General features: G+C 41.6%; 1 protein-coding gene across 4 annotated transcripts in view; it reads right to left on the reverse strand.

Annotated features, from left to right (window-relative positions):
- The window catches only part of NTRK2 (neurotrophic receptor tyrosine kinase 2), a 345,071-nt gene that overhangs the window by 98,473 nt on the left and 233,306 nt on the right, over positions 1–13,292 (reverse strand). The window lies entirely within an intron of this gene.

Here is a 13,292-nt window from a genome sequence, read left to right on the forward strand (position 1 = left end):
AGCCAAGAAGAGACAAGAATAGAGGAATCTGGGGAAGAGAGAAGAATATTTCTCCCTACAGTCTGGAGCAGAGCTGGGCCAAGTCACTCCTCCAGATGCCTTTGTGGGGAGCAAGGCAGGAGGCAGTCAAGGGTCCTAAGAACTCACTGGCTGCAAGGTGTACACCAGAGAGAGGACAGACGTAACGGAGGAGACACCTACGTGGAGACTCCGCAGAGGACAAAACTCCAGTGCCTCTTCACCCAGCACGTTAAATGTTGGCTCCTTAGCACTGGCTTATCACTGGGTCTTGGCCACTATTCTTTTCTGAACTCCTTGTCCCTGGATGGTGGTGTACTAAAGAGAGATTGTGAAGCCCTCTAGAATGTGTGGCCACCAATGTTCTCTCAATACATTCTCACAAGTCCATTCCTCTCTGCATTTTATAAGTGGGCAGACAGTCTGCAGGAATGCCAAGGATTCCGTCTGGGAATGGAATTGGGATCTGAACCCAAGTCTGTCTGAATCCAGAGTCCAGCCTCTTTCTTCAACACCACCAAGTCCCTTTTCAATTGTAAATCATGTTAAACATGACTAGAGACTTGATTTACATGAGAAATAGAGTAAAAAGGAAAAATAATCCCCAGGCCTTCTTTTTGCTCAGTCCACCCTTCAAAGTCCAGCTCAAATTCTTGCTCCCTGGGGGACAGCTTTTCAGGAGCTCTTTGACCACCAAAGACCCCCTCTTCTCAACGAGCATTGGATCATGGCTTGTGCTTAGTTGTATTTGGATTTATCCTTCACTCATTTCACACCTGCAAGTTCCCAAGGTGAAGAGGGAGTCCCGTATGTCTCCTGAGACTCTGTGCAATACCTCAGGTGCTAAGCACAAAGTAGAGATTTAGTATTATGGTGTAACCTGATAATTTTTCTTTAAAAGTTTTTTTCCCCTTGATTATGAACTGCATTATAAAAGCAGAAAGAAATATAAAACATATCCCTGCAGTTTAAAGAATAATAATAAAATTTATCTTTACAAACCCACCATCTCATTTAAAAAATAGAATATCACTAGTACAGTAGGAACATAACTGTATTCTTTCATGATTGCAGTCACTTCCCTATTTATCTCTCAGGGATACCCACTATCTTAAATTTTGTGTTAATCATTTCCTTTCTAAGTTTGCTGCTAACATTATATCCCTAACAAGACAGAGTGCAGCTTTGCCTGTTTTCAAGCCTACATAAATGGAATCATACTATATGAATTCTTCCATATCTTGCATCTTTCTCTGAACAATGCCCTTGAGACTGAGTTACACTGTGTATGTAGTAGTAATTCTTTCTCTCTTACTACTTCATAATATTCTGTGGAAGGACTATACCACCATTTATTTATCCATTCTATGTTGATGGATACCCTATACGGTTTCTTTCTAGACACAACTTTATATAAAATGCGAGTGGTGATTAAGGTTTTGCTTTAATGGGATTTTTTTCCCCTGATAATTCATATGGTTTGGAGCTGTGGATGGCTCTCTGAGCCTCTGGGAACTCTGGGTAATAAAAATCAAAGGGTCTTTTTATGAGCAGCAATATTAATGAATATAAGAACATATATTAATTTCTCATGCTCCAGTAGCAACGCCTGAATTTAAGAGGAGAGAAATGTGTTCATTAGGTAGAGTGCCCATATAAAGACACAAATGTAATTCTTGCAGAGAATTAGCTGCCGTATTTAAATCTAATATTTAACTCCTTGGTTGTCACATGTTCATTGGGAATTAAATTGCCACTTGATTTACTTCACACTCTAACCAGACCAAGGCAAGTATTTAACTTTTTTGCATTTGATTTACACATTTTTTCTTTTATTATTAAAAGGGAAAAGTTGGTGAAAAATAAGTTTTAAAGGTACCATTTCATCACCTTCAAAATTAAAATTGATTAAATTAGTTTTCCCATGTCAACCTTGAAAGTAGTAAATGCATATTTTCCATAGGAAATAGGCTACTGTATTTGCATTTATTTGCTTTGTTGTGCTTTGGGGTACAGATTATCTGAACAGTGTCCTTTTGCCAATGTATTCTCTCTACACAGAGAGACTGAAGCTACTTAAAGGAATAGGTAACAATTTTGTATTTGGATGCCTATGAGACCTGCATACAGTTGGTGCTATATAAATATTTTTGAAAAAATATGTTCAATAATAATACCCAAACATAGGTACTATTGCACTATATTATCTCAGTTAACTGATGACAACCCTACTGAGTATGTAGGTGATACAGCAGCCCAATCTCTTGGGCATCAGAAGTGGGGAGAACATCTGATCTAAAGCTCTCAGATCACTGAGCTAAGAGTTTCATTCCATTCTGCTCCAAGAGAGCAGCAGGGCTTATCCGTGTCTCATTTCCCTTTTCCCATTTCTCTTGGACATTGCAGGACATCCCTGGTTATCCAGTCTTTCACTCCAACATTGCTTGTGCCTGCCCTGCCAGCTCTCAAAAGCCCTCTGTGTCCCTGAACACTCTTCCATAGTGCTCTCTGGCCTCACTGCCTGTGACTCCACAAGCTCCTCATTTCCTCAACTGTAGTTAAAAGTCCCTGTACCTTCCTGGCTCAGATAAAACCCTGGCGATGCACCAGGGACGCCCAGGCTTTTCCTTCCCAACCCTCTCCAGTGGATGCCATCCCCCTCCCTCTTGCCCAGGTATACCAGGCCCACATGCCTCATTGTTGCCGCTTGCTCCCCCTTCCTCCTGCTAGAAGGTCTATCTTAGGGAGCCACTGCCTGTACCACCTCTACCCACTCCTTGCTGACATCTCGGTTACTCCTCTCACCCACTGAGCTTCTGGCTCACACTTTCCCTCTCCCTTATCTGTGTCTGCGTCCCCAGGGTCCGAGGCACACCGAGGTTCAGGAGCTCACCTAAGCCATAGGAACACTGGGCTGCCATTTCTCCTACATCTTTCAGAAGCTAAGAGTCTGGGTTTGGTTTGGCTCTTTGTGTGGCATTAAGCTGACTTCTGAGAGCAAGCCTTTCTGATTAAAGGAAGCAATGCAACAAACTCCTATCTTACTGTGGACTAGCACTTTGAATATCAAAGTTTTGAAGGGCCCTATGAACATTTTGATTCAATTTTTACAAAATATTCAGAGTGAAGCAAGCCTAAGGATTTCATGAGATTTTTTTTTTTTTTTGAGATGAGAGTCTTGCTATGTTGCCCAGGCTGGTCTCAAACTCCCAGCCACCCACCTCTGCATCCCAAGTAGCTGGGATTACAGACTCGAGCCAACATACCTGGCAAAAATTCCATGGTAAATAAGCTATTGTGTCATCATGTAAAATTCTTATATGCTTCCTTTCTGTGAGACCAGTCAATTTTCTGCTTTTAACTCTAAAGACTTGAGTAAAATCACCAAAACCCACCATGAATGAGCGTAACAAAAAAAAATAAGGGCCCAAATTCCAACATAAATGGCTTCCTAGATTTGGAGGAAAAGTCAAAACAATAGTTTATTTTTTTAAAAAGTTTTATAGAAAATATTTCTCTTTAAAATTCACCCTACCAAAAGAAAAAAAGGTCTCAATGTCAACTATAAGAAATACACCACCAAACTCACGTGGTCTGCATCCTGTCTGGGCATCTTTGTCATTGATGGAATTTTCCAGAGTGGAAATTTGGGGGCCTTGGTCATTTGTCTCATGAATACCAAAACTGAATAGATTTCCGGTTTTGTATTAATATCACATTATAGGACTGGAAAATGCATTGTGTCACAAAGTAGCTTCAGCAGTTTACAGAGATGCTTGCAGCCTCAGATTGCTTAAATCAAATTCCTAGCATAGAGTCTTCCCAGAAGCACACATTCTATATATACACACGGGCAATAGATAAAGTATTAATCCGTGTCTATATCCATTAGTACTAATCTAAAACTAATTTTAAAAATAAATAAATGTAATTCTACCCATTTAAGGTCTTAAATAGGAAATGTGTCTTTCCTATTTCCTCAATAATGCGGTTTCATAGAAACCCTTGGCCCAATGGACTTAACCTCCTCAACACATGGATCTTAAGCCGAGGCATTTATTGAGTATCTAATATATGCCAATTCTAAGTGATCTGCACTTAAAAAGAAAGATACTTTAAGGTTTTGACTAGAAAGATGAAAAGTAATTGCACACTAGAAGATAATGTTCTATGTAAGGGGCTCCTGAAATTTTCTCTCAGTTTCCCCTATCGTCCTCCACGCAGAGCCTCCCTTATGTGGTTCTATCTCATAGGACTGGACATGGTGATAGGAAGGGAATTGAAAGATCACCGAGATCGACTCCCTTGTGTTTGACAGATTAGTGAGTGAGGCGTGGTGCAGTGACAACACTATCCCAGGACCACACAGCTGGAAGGTGACCAAGCTAGGACTCAGGTCCCCTGCCTCTCAGAAGGGTGACCATTGGGCTCATTATCATAGGCCCCTAATTGGGACTGAAGACAGTAAGGATTTCCTGACACCCAAGTGAAAACAGGTATTTCATTTAGTTAACATCTTCTACTAGAAATACTTGAAACATTCATGTTTATCATCTAAAATGGACCAAACATCTCATAATGAAGAATTCCATTAGAAAACTGCCAACAAATACAAAATATGAGTGTGAAAAGCAGAAGGGAAAGGTTAAATACTTTGCAAAATACTTGAACTTGATTTAAAATATAAGTGACAAAAATTATTTCCTAAGTACCTTAATGTATGAGTAGCATATTGAATCAGGTGAAACCACCAACCTTATAAAAATAAATTTGTGTGAAAGATAGAAACTATTTTTTTAATTTCATCTACATTTTTATTAAGATACAGATAGGTACTAAACTGAAAATAAATGCAATTAAGACCACAGACATAAAACACCCCAGGACAAGAAAAGGGCAAATATTCATAAATAATATTAATGATGACACAGAGCATGTAATGATTCGTAGCTATTCCTAAGCACTTTTCAGTAAAAAATCCCAATGTGCATTACCATCAATTAATTTTCATATGCCTCTGAATGAGGTCAGTGGTCACATTTATTTTACAGATGACACCACAACTAATTGACTTACTTGTGGTCATAGAGCAATCTACTTACTTCTCCTTTTCCAAGTACTATTTCCAATGAAATGAAAAAATAGAGAGGGAAGAGGGTACTTAACATAAGCTGATTGCTATTACGGGCCAGAGAGAGTGCTGACAGATTGATAAGAGTTATCAATCTTCATAGCAATCTGTTGGGGTATTCTTACCTCCATTTCAGATTAAAGAAAAAAGAAGAGGATCAGATCTGCTAAATGTAATAACTCATCTAAGGTTGTACAATGAGTAACAGGGTTTGAATTCTTTCCTCTACACACTCCCTTTCCTTGGCCTTCTTCTGAAAAGCAAAATGAAAGAGAAAGTCGTGAGTTTGACTTTGCCTACTTAGGGAATCATGGGTCTGTTTTTATCAACTTAGTTCAATAAATCTTTCCTAAGAACTACTAAAAATGCCTGGGAATTTTTCTAGGGCCAAGAAAAAGGGAGGAGTAAAATAATCCCTGTTAGAAACTCGAAATCCCTCTAGAAACTCGTAACCTAAAGGGGCAGAAAAACACACGTACAAATATCTACCATGCCATTTACCTACATCTCTGCTTCATTCACAAAAGATTCTAGGCACTTTACAAGATACAAAGAAAAACAAAAACTGAAATAACAACTCAAGTCAGGAGACATGAAATAGAAAGCTAAGACAAAGCTAAAGTACAAATACCAACTGTATAGATTATAGGGTCTCCGATAGTTATTAAAGTTGAGTCATAATTTGACTCTCACCTTCCTGGCAGAAGAAGCCAAAAACAAACACAATCATTTACAAAATTTTGGCTACCCATAAGTAAAAACACAGAGATTCCTCTGGAATGTACGATTCTTCATGACAGTTAGTTTTCAAAGGAATGTACAGTACGGATTTTACACAGGGAACGCTGATTGGGACAACGATCAACGTCCTCAACAATGTCCCTAGAGTAAGAAGTGGGTTTCTGAAGGATATTTCTCACAGCAGAACTCAATAAGACATGAACATAGGACACAAAAGCCACCCTCAGCCAAAACATTACACAAGGAGTCCACAGCACTTAACATCATAATAGCATAAAAATAAACACCTATGGGCATACTTAAAAATGCTTTGGGCATGGGGTTGACAAATAGATGTAATTTCCCCTAACTCACTGCTGCGCCTAGAACACAGTAGGCAATTAAACTATTTTATGAATAAATAATAACATGAACATGTAAAAATAGATGAGTTATTGAACAGGAGAAAAGTGGTGGGAAACAAGGCATTTACTGGGGATGGGGAGTGCAGGAGTGGAAAGAACAAGGATGAGGAGAAGAAAAGTCCAGAGTGTGTTTAGGAAATAGTGATTTATCTTGGTTTTTCCTGAAACGGAGTAGCTGGCAACATGCTGTAAAAGCAGAATGAGGCTGGCTCATGGAGGGCCTTCATCATCTCACTAAGAAGTTCAGATATGTTCTTTCACTACTAAATACAGACTGTTGGACCAGCGACTTCATTCTCTGTGCCTCCAATTCCTCAGCACTAAATAAAGGAGTTTGGGCTAAGTGGCATCTGAAGTCTGCTCCTGCCCTCATGCTGCACAGGCTGGGAGTCTGTGCTTTACATGTGAGTCCATGACTTGTATACAGATGAGTCCTGGGGCGCTCCTGAAGACTTTGAAAACGGAGGGAAGTAATAACACAAGTCACGAGAGAGATTCCTCTGGCTGCGGGGAAAGTGGAGGCAGGGTGCAGCTCTCGAACTCATCACCCACCTTTCCTCTCCACCCCTTGTCTACCAAAGGTGCACAGCCCAGTGTGACCACCTCTTGTAGAAGGGCCATCCACAGCCAGGAAGGTGGGGGTCAAGACTGCGGCCCCTATGGGAGCAGAGATATCACTGAAGACTAATCCTCAGAGAATGACCGTGCAGAAAAGCAGGGAAAGACAGAGGACGAGACCAAAATGGACAAATCAGAGGCAGGCAGCGGGCCATGGATGATGGCCCTGAAGAGAGCAGAAGAGGGCAGACTGCCCTGGTGGAGTCATGGGCGGGAGGTGAGGAAGCAGAGCTGGCAAATGGAGACTGCCCTTGGTCGGGGGAGATCAGTCTAGAGACAGCAGGGTGGCTCCAGCGGATGGGGGTAGGGGTGATTTTGAGGTTTGAGGGTGTTGGTAAATGAAGGGGAATTGTAGAGGGTAAAAAATTAAACAGTGAGAAAAACAGAAAAAGAAAGGAGGGAAGGAACAGGAGATAACTGGTGGGAGAGATTCCTAAGGGAGGCACAGAGAATGCAGTGGGGTGGAAGACATAGAAAAATTCGGAAACAGAGAAGAGAGATTTTGAGTGACCGACCTCCTGAGGGCCTCAACCCAATGCTCTGCATGGCACTTGACACCAGAGGAGCAGAAGGACTTTTAGAGATTGCCAAGGGGTCTATACACACAAGCCGTGCTAAGCCTTTCAGTCCAGCCTGGCAGCCCTGCCTTTGGTGCAGTGAGGAACAAGACGGACACTTCATCCTTCTTGGAGGGCACCAGGTACCTGCTCAGGTGCCTCAGACAACATCCACTAGCAGAAAATAATCTCTTCCTCACCAGAGCAGATTTTGACACCCTGAATGAGAGCAGAGTGGCGCTAGGGGTGGAGAGAGAAGGGCTTCCTTTAACCTGATTTTTACGGCAGGTAAAACTGATAGAGTTATTTAAGTTAAATTCTCAAAACTTCTTGTAGAAAAGAGCCGAGGGGGGAAAGCCCCAGAAATCTTTCAAGTTGTTAGACTGGAAGGAACACCACACTTCAAAATACACATATGGTACAGCCTTCGCTTTGACATCCCCTAACAGCCAAAATTATATCTGTTCTACACGCTGGCATGTGGTAGAGTTGGATTGATTTGCCCTGACAGCTCTCCCCGCTGGAACAATACTTGTCAGTCAGTCCCAGCAATGTTTGTATTTTCTAGAATCATTATGCAGAGTGATTGTACAAAATCCTGGCAGGTGGGCCAGACAGTCTTATCTGCCTTCCCCTCCGACTCTGTGTCCCGGAGCCCAAGGGTTCTTCCTGCCCCGGAGGCTGCAGAGCATCCCTAACACTCTGCCTCCCTCCCAAGCTCGTGCAGAAGCCTCCATTTGAGTGCTCTGTGCTGGAATCCTCTACTCCCGTGCCCTCCCTGCAAAAACTTTCCCTCCTTCACAATTTAAACTGATAGCTACTGTGGTTTTCTAACTGACTTCTTCAAGTTAGTTGGCCTTTAATAATAATATACCTCTGCAGGAATGTTCCCACAGTGGAAGAAATCTTTTGTTTTTGCTGGGGATGGTTCAGAAACCACACCAATGGCCATTCGGGGAATTCCCTGATCTATGTCTTAATTAATGAACAGTTTATCCTTGCTTAAGTATACTGAGCATCTTCTCTGTGCACACGCTTTACTGAGGAAGTGGGAATAGGTAGGAGAAATACGTAGGTAAAAACGATGCGATCGGGATGCGATAAATGGTGGTGACAGGGACAAGCAAAGTGCTATGTAACTGGGCAACTCAGAAAGGGCTCCATGGAGTCACTGGGGGCAACTTTACAAAACCAGGTTGGAGCCTTTACGAGGAAAGCTCTGAGCACAAGAGGAAGGAGCAAGCGCACGGACGCAAGGGGAATCCGGGTGGCATTTTATGAGGTCCAGAACTTCATGCCAGCTTTCCAGGTGGCTTTCCTTGGCTGCAGACTCTGTCCTGATTCCATACAAAGGCTCAGTCAAGTTCATAACCAACGAGCCACTGTTTGAAACATGGAGGGTCACAGGCTAGGTTTTTAGGGGCATCCCAAGTGTTTTCCATGTCTGGATGACTTTCTGTCCAGTTAATATGCAAAGCAGTGTCCTGGGTTCTTTCCTCTTTAATATGCTTATTTGAGAACTCCGATTTTACAAGGTAATGTTAATATTTATCTTCCTTGGAGGATTTTACAATACATCCAGGATCTTTCAAACCAACATTCTCTCTCCCACGCCCTGATTCACCATTTATGCATCTAGGGGAAATGAACTGTGTTGGGTGCTGTAGAAGATTCCGGGATGAATAAGAGGAAGGGGAAGTAAACAGTCATTACATGCACATCAGCTCTGTGCGAGGCATTGTGGTAAGTGTCTCATCCAAACATCCTGATGGGCCTAGGGAGAGACATCACTGCCTCCATCTTGGGGATGTGGTACCCGAGTCTTGGAGATGTTAAGTTGCTCAAAGTCACAGAGCTGGGAAGCAGCACGGCAGGCCAGGAGGGCTTCCAAGTCCACACAGTCTCTACCAATAGATCATGAGTCTTTCCCTCAAAGGAGGCACAGTGTAACACGGAGATGAGACAAGTACACGAGGAACAGTTATCCAAGGCAGAATACAAAAACTGCCATGACAGATGTAAAAAAACATAGGGTTAAGGGTGTGTTGAAGAAGCACATCCTTTGAGTATAGGGTTTGGGTTTGTAGGATGTGCCATTTGGATTTTTCCTTGTAAGAATTTTCCTTGTGAATAGAGCTGGAACATTGGTTGGAAAGAGGAATATTGCAGGATGTAATGAATGATGACATTTCCAGAATGACAGGATGCCGCTGACTTGATCACATGTTGGATCTTCATGCAAAGATATGTCTGCCTTAAAGACCAAAATCTGAAAACTCTTCAGGTTGAGTCAAATGAAATTTCCATTCATGCAGGCCAAAATCAGAAAAATATTGGCTCATTCATGTAGCTCAACCTAATTTATCACTAATTTGTACCCTTGCACACAGAACCTCTAAATTTTAGGAAAAAAATCCATATTGTTTTTAAGTTTCAACAAACCATTAAAGAAAGCAATACATGTACATGGTAACAAATCAAAGAGCGTAGGACAGAAAGAAATTGTCCCCTTCCAAAGGTCCCACTCTTCTGCATAGCCAATTCAAACCAATTTGATTTTTGGGTTTCTGGGGATTGCCTCCATAACTCTAATGAACATGTTTATACCCGCTGTTCCTGTTTGCCCACTTATGGATTCCCTACTACATGGGAGGAGGATTTAGCTTGCAGTATCCCAATAATCGAGAGTTGTGTTAATTTTAGTTCTTTTGTTAATTATCTATCATACTTATATCTCTATTCTAGCCGCATTCTGATACTAGTTCTCTGCATATGATGAGCATGTGAGTAGCTCTACCTTCCCTCAACCCCAATCACTTCCAGATTCTTTAATGTTACCTTTACCGTAACATTATACAAGTCATTAGTATTTACATTCTGCTTACAATGTGATACAATTAAGTTTATGCTTCTAAAAATGAAAAAGCAATAAATAGGATTTATGTTAACATGACCAGGTTAACACCATACTCTACAAGGCTTAGTGTCTTTCCCAGGTCTCACGCCATGCAGAGAACTTCCAAGCCACTCACAGGAGAGTGTTCCTAGCATTAAGTTCAAATGGTTTCTCTTCTCTGGAATCATGATCGTCCTGGCATCCAATTTCAGTAGGCAGATTTTTCATGTATTCGCTGGCACTTAGTGGGCTTTTTAATTTGAGTTCTAATGTGCTTTTTCAGGACTGGGAAACAGTCTTCTCTTCTTTTCTTTGATACTTTGCTTCTTGTCACTTCTCTCTATTCTCATCATTACCTGGAAATCTCAGTCATTGTATGCCACCTTTCATGGATTGATTCTCTATTTCTGTTATCTTTTCTTCCCCAAGATTCTCCAACACTGTCTTTTTGTTCTTCACTTGATCTTAGCCAAAAGGCTGAAGAGCGATTATCTTTTTGTTCTTTATACTAGAAAATTTTATTGACTATCTTTTAGACCTATGATTGAAACTTTTATTTCTGCCATCATATATTTGTTATGAGCCCCCCTCTTGTTCTCTCATACTTGCTTTTTCATACTCATCTATCTTTAAGTATATAAAATCTAAAATCAGAGAAAACATTTTTTTTTTCTTTTGAACTCTCTTCTGCTTCCTGAAATACCTGTTTTCTCCAAGATCAGTTTTTCTCTGGAACTTTTCTTTTAAGTGCTTATTGTCCTCAGATGTATAGTGGATCTCGAATCCTATTTATGTTTAAGAAGTACAGATTGCTATGGAAGTAACAGTCATCGGGGGTCGGGCAGGTTGGAGGGAGGAGGGGATGGGTATATTCACACCTGATGGGTGCCGTGCGCACTGTCTGGGGGGATGGGCGTGCTTGTAGCTTTGACTTGGGTGGGTCAAAGGCAATATATGTAACCTAAATGTTTGTACCCCCATAATATTCTGAAATAAAAAATAAATCAATTAATTTAAAAAAAGAAGATTGGATAGCTAATATGAATTCCTTGTGCTCTCATGTCTGTAATTCTGCTTCCAAAAAGGGAGTCTCTCTGCACGGAAGACTGTCTAGGAATTGGGTCGTTGGGAGAACCCTTAGATAGACAGCCCTTGCTTTAGAGTGAGTAGACAGAGGGTAGGCCCTTAAGCTGGTGCTAAAGGGAACATTATTCTGGGGCTCCAATACCTATTTTATTGGTTCTCATCCTTTAGTGCAATGTGACAATTTCTGCAGAAAAGTGATTTATACTTTTTTTGGTCCTGAGGATAAATAATTGGCCACCTGACACTGTCAGACTGGAGGTAGGGGTGCACATCACTAATGCGCTTGTGCTGCACCCCAGGTCTAAGCCCTTTCCCACTCTTTCCTCTGTTGCACCTGCTGTATTTGCAGGGCTCCAAGCCTGGCCATTCCAGCTTCCACCAAACAGAGCAGTCCCACCTTCATCCCAGACCCCTTCAGATACTCTGAGCTAAAGATTCCTCCATTATGTATCCTGCATCAACATGGCAGCCGCATACCATGTCTCTTCTAGAAATCTGTTGCAAAGTCTCATCCATTAGGGCTTCCACCATGCCTGCACTTCCCTGTCACAGATAAGAGGCAAACGGGCATGTTCACCTCGCCAGTCTGAATGGGATGTCTTCAACATCTTTCTAGGGAAGTGCTGCTGTAAGACTTCACAGCAGATGGAATGTTCTTTAAAAGCTTAAGCAGGATGCCTAAAGACTTTAAATGAACTATTAATGTTATAAATAAGGATGGCAAGGCATAGGAAAACTATTAAGTTCCCAGAGCTGAGCTAGGACCCAAAACCCATCCACTTGTCCTCAAATCCAGTGTCCTTTTCATTATATTCTGATCCTTCTTATTAGAAACATTTATCAACCAAACAGAATAGTATATAGCCCAAAAGCGTAAAAATAGGGGAGGAAAGGGGAGACAATGGCTGTGTGAAGTCAGTGGAATATTACTATAGCCTATCCCCAAAAGTCAAATCACCCTTTCTCTGCAGCCACCAGATTTTTGTATTTTGTCCCCTTCCTATTTATACTTTCCATCTTTGATGAGCTGCAAAACCTCGGGTGTGAACTCATGTCAAGAAGCACTGGTGTTAAAAGTAGTTTATGAGCTGAGAGCAGATTTATAAAGTGAGAGTCACAGTGCTTGGGTTCCTTTCCTCTCTGTCTTGCGATAAGGACTTGTTTATATGCTTCTGTTAGCTGGAAGACTTCCAAACTTTGCCATCAATGCTACAGACTCAGCGTTTGGAAGACACTTATAAAAACTATACAACTAAGTTACATAATCATAGTGCTTCAGGAAGAAGAGAATTGCTTCACCCACTGGGGTTTAGGGTCCCGGTGGGAATACTATAGAGCAGTGGTTCCCAACCTTTTTCGCACCAGGGACTGGTCTCATGGAAGACCACTTTTCCACGTACCAGGGGTGGGTGGGGTGCGGTGTCGTGGGTGGCAGTAGGGTGGTGTGGAGCTCAGGCAGTGATGAGTGGCCTGTTTCCTAATAGGCCATAGACTGGTACCAGGCCATGGCCCGAGGGTTGGGGACTGCAGCTATAGAGGGCCAGACCAGTTTGGCTACTGTTATGTTTCCCCAGGTTTGTAATGAAGTCCCTTATGGAAATTGCCTTCTCCTGGAAAAGCCTCAATGCTGCTGTTACAAAGGGAACTACTTAAGCTAGGTGATTAAAAACTGTGTTTCTTATATGTTCCTATGAATAATTTATATCTGTGATTGGTAGGGTCTAAAGCATTAAAATGGCATCAGATATTCTGATTAGATTACACTGAAGAAATTCATTCAAGAATAAGCCAATGTTAAATTATACCAAAGTTTATGCTGAAGTCGAGGAAGTAATCATCCG

The sequence above is a fragment of the Microcebus murinus genome, chromosome 12 (assembly GCF_040939455.1).
Source record: "Microcebus murinus isolate Inina chromosome 12, M.murinus_Inina_mat1.0, whole genome shotgun sequence".
In the NCBI taxonomy this organism is placed as follows: Eukaryota; Metazoa; Chordata; class Mammalia; order Primates; family Cheirogaleidae; genus Microcebus; species Microcebus murinus.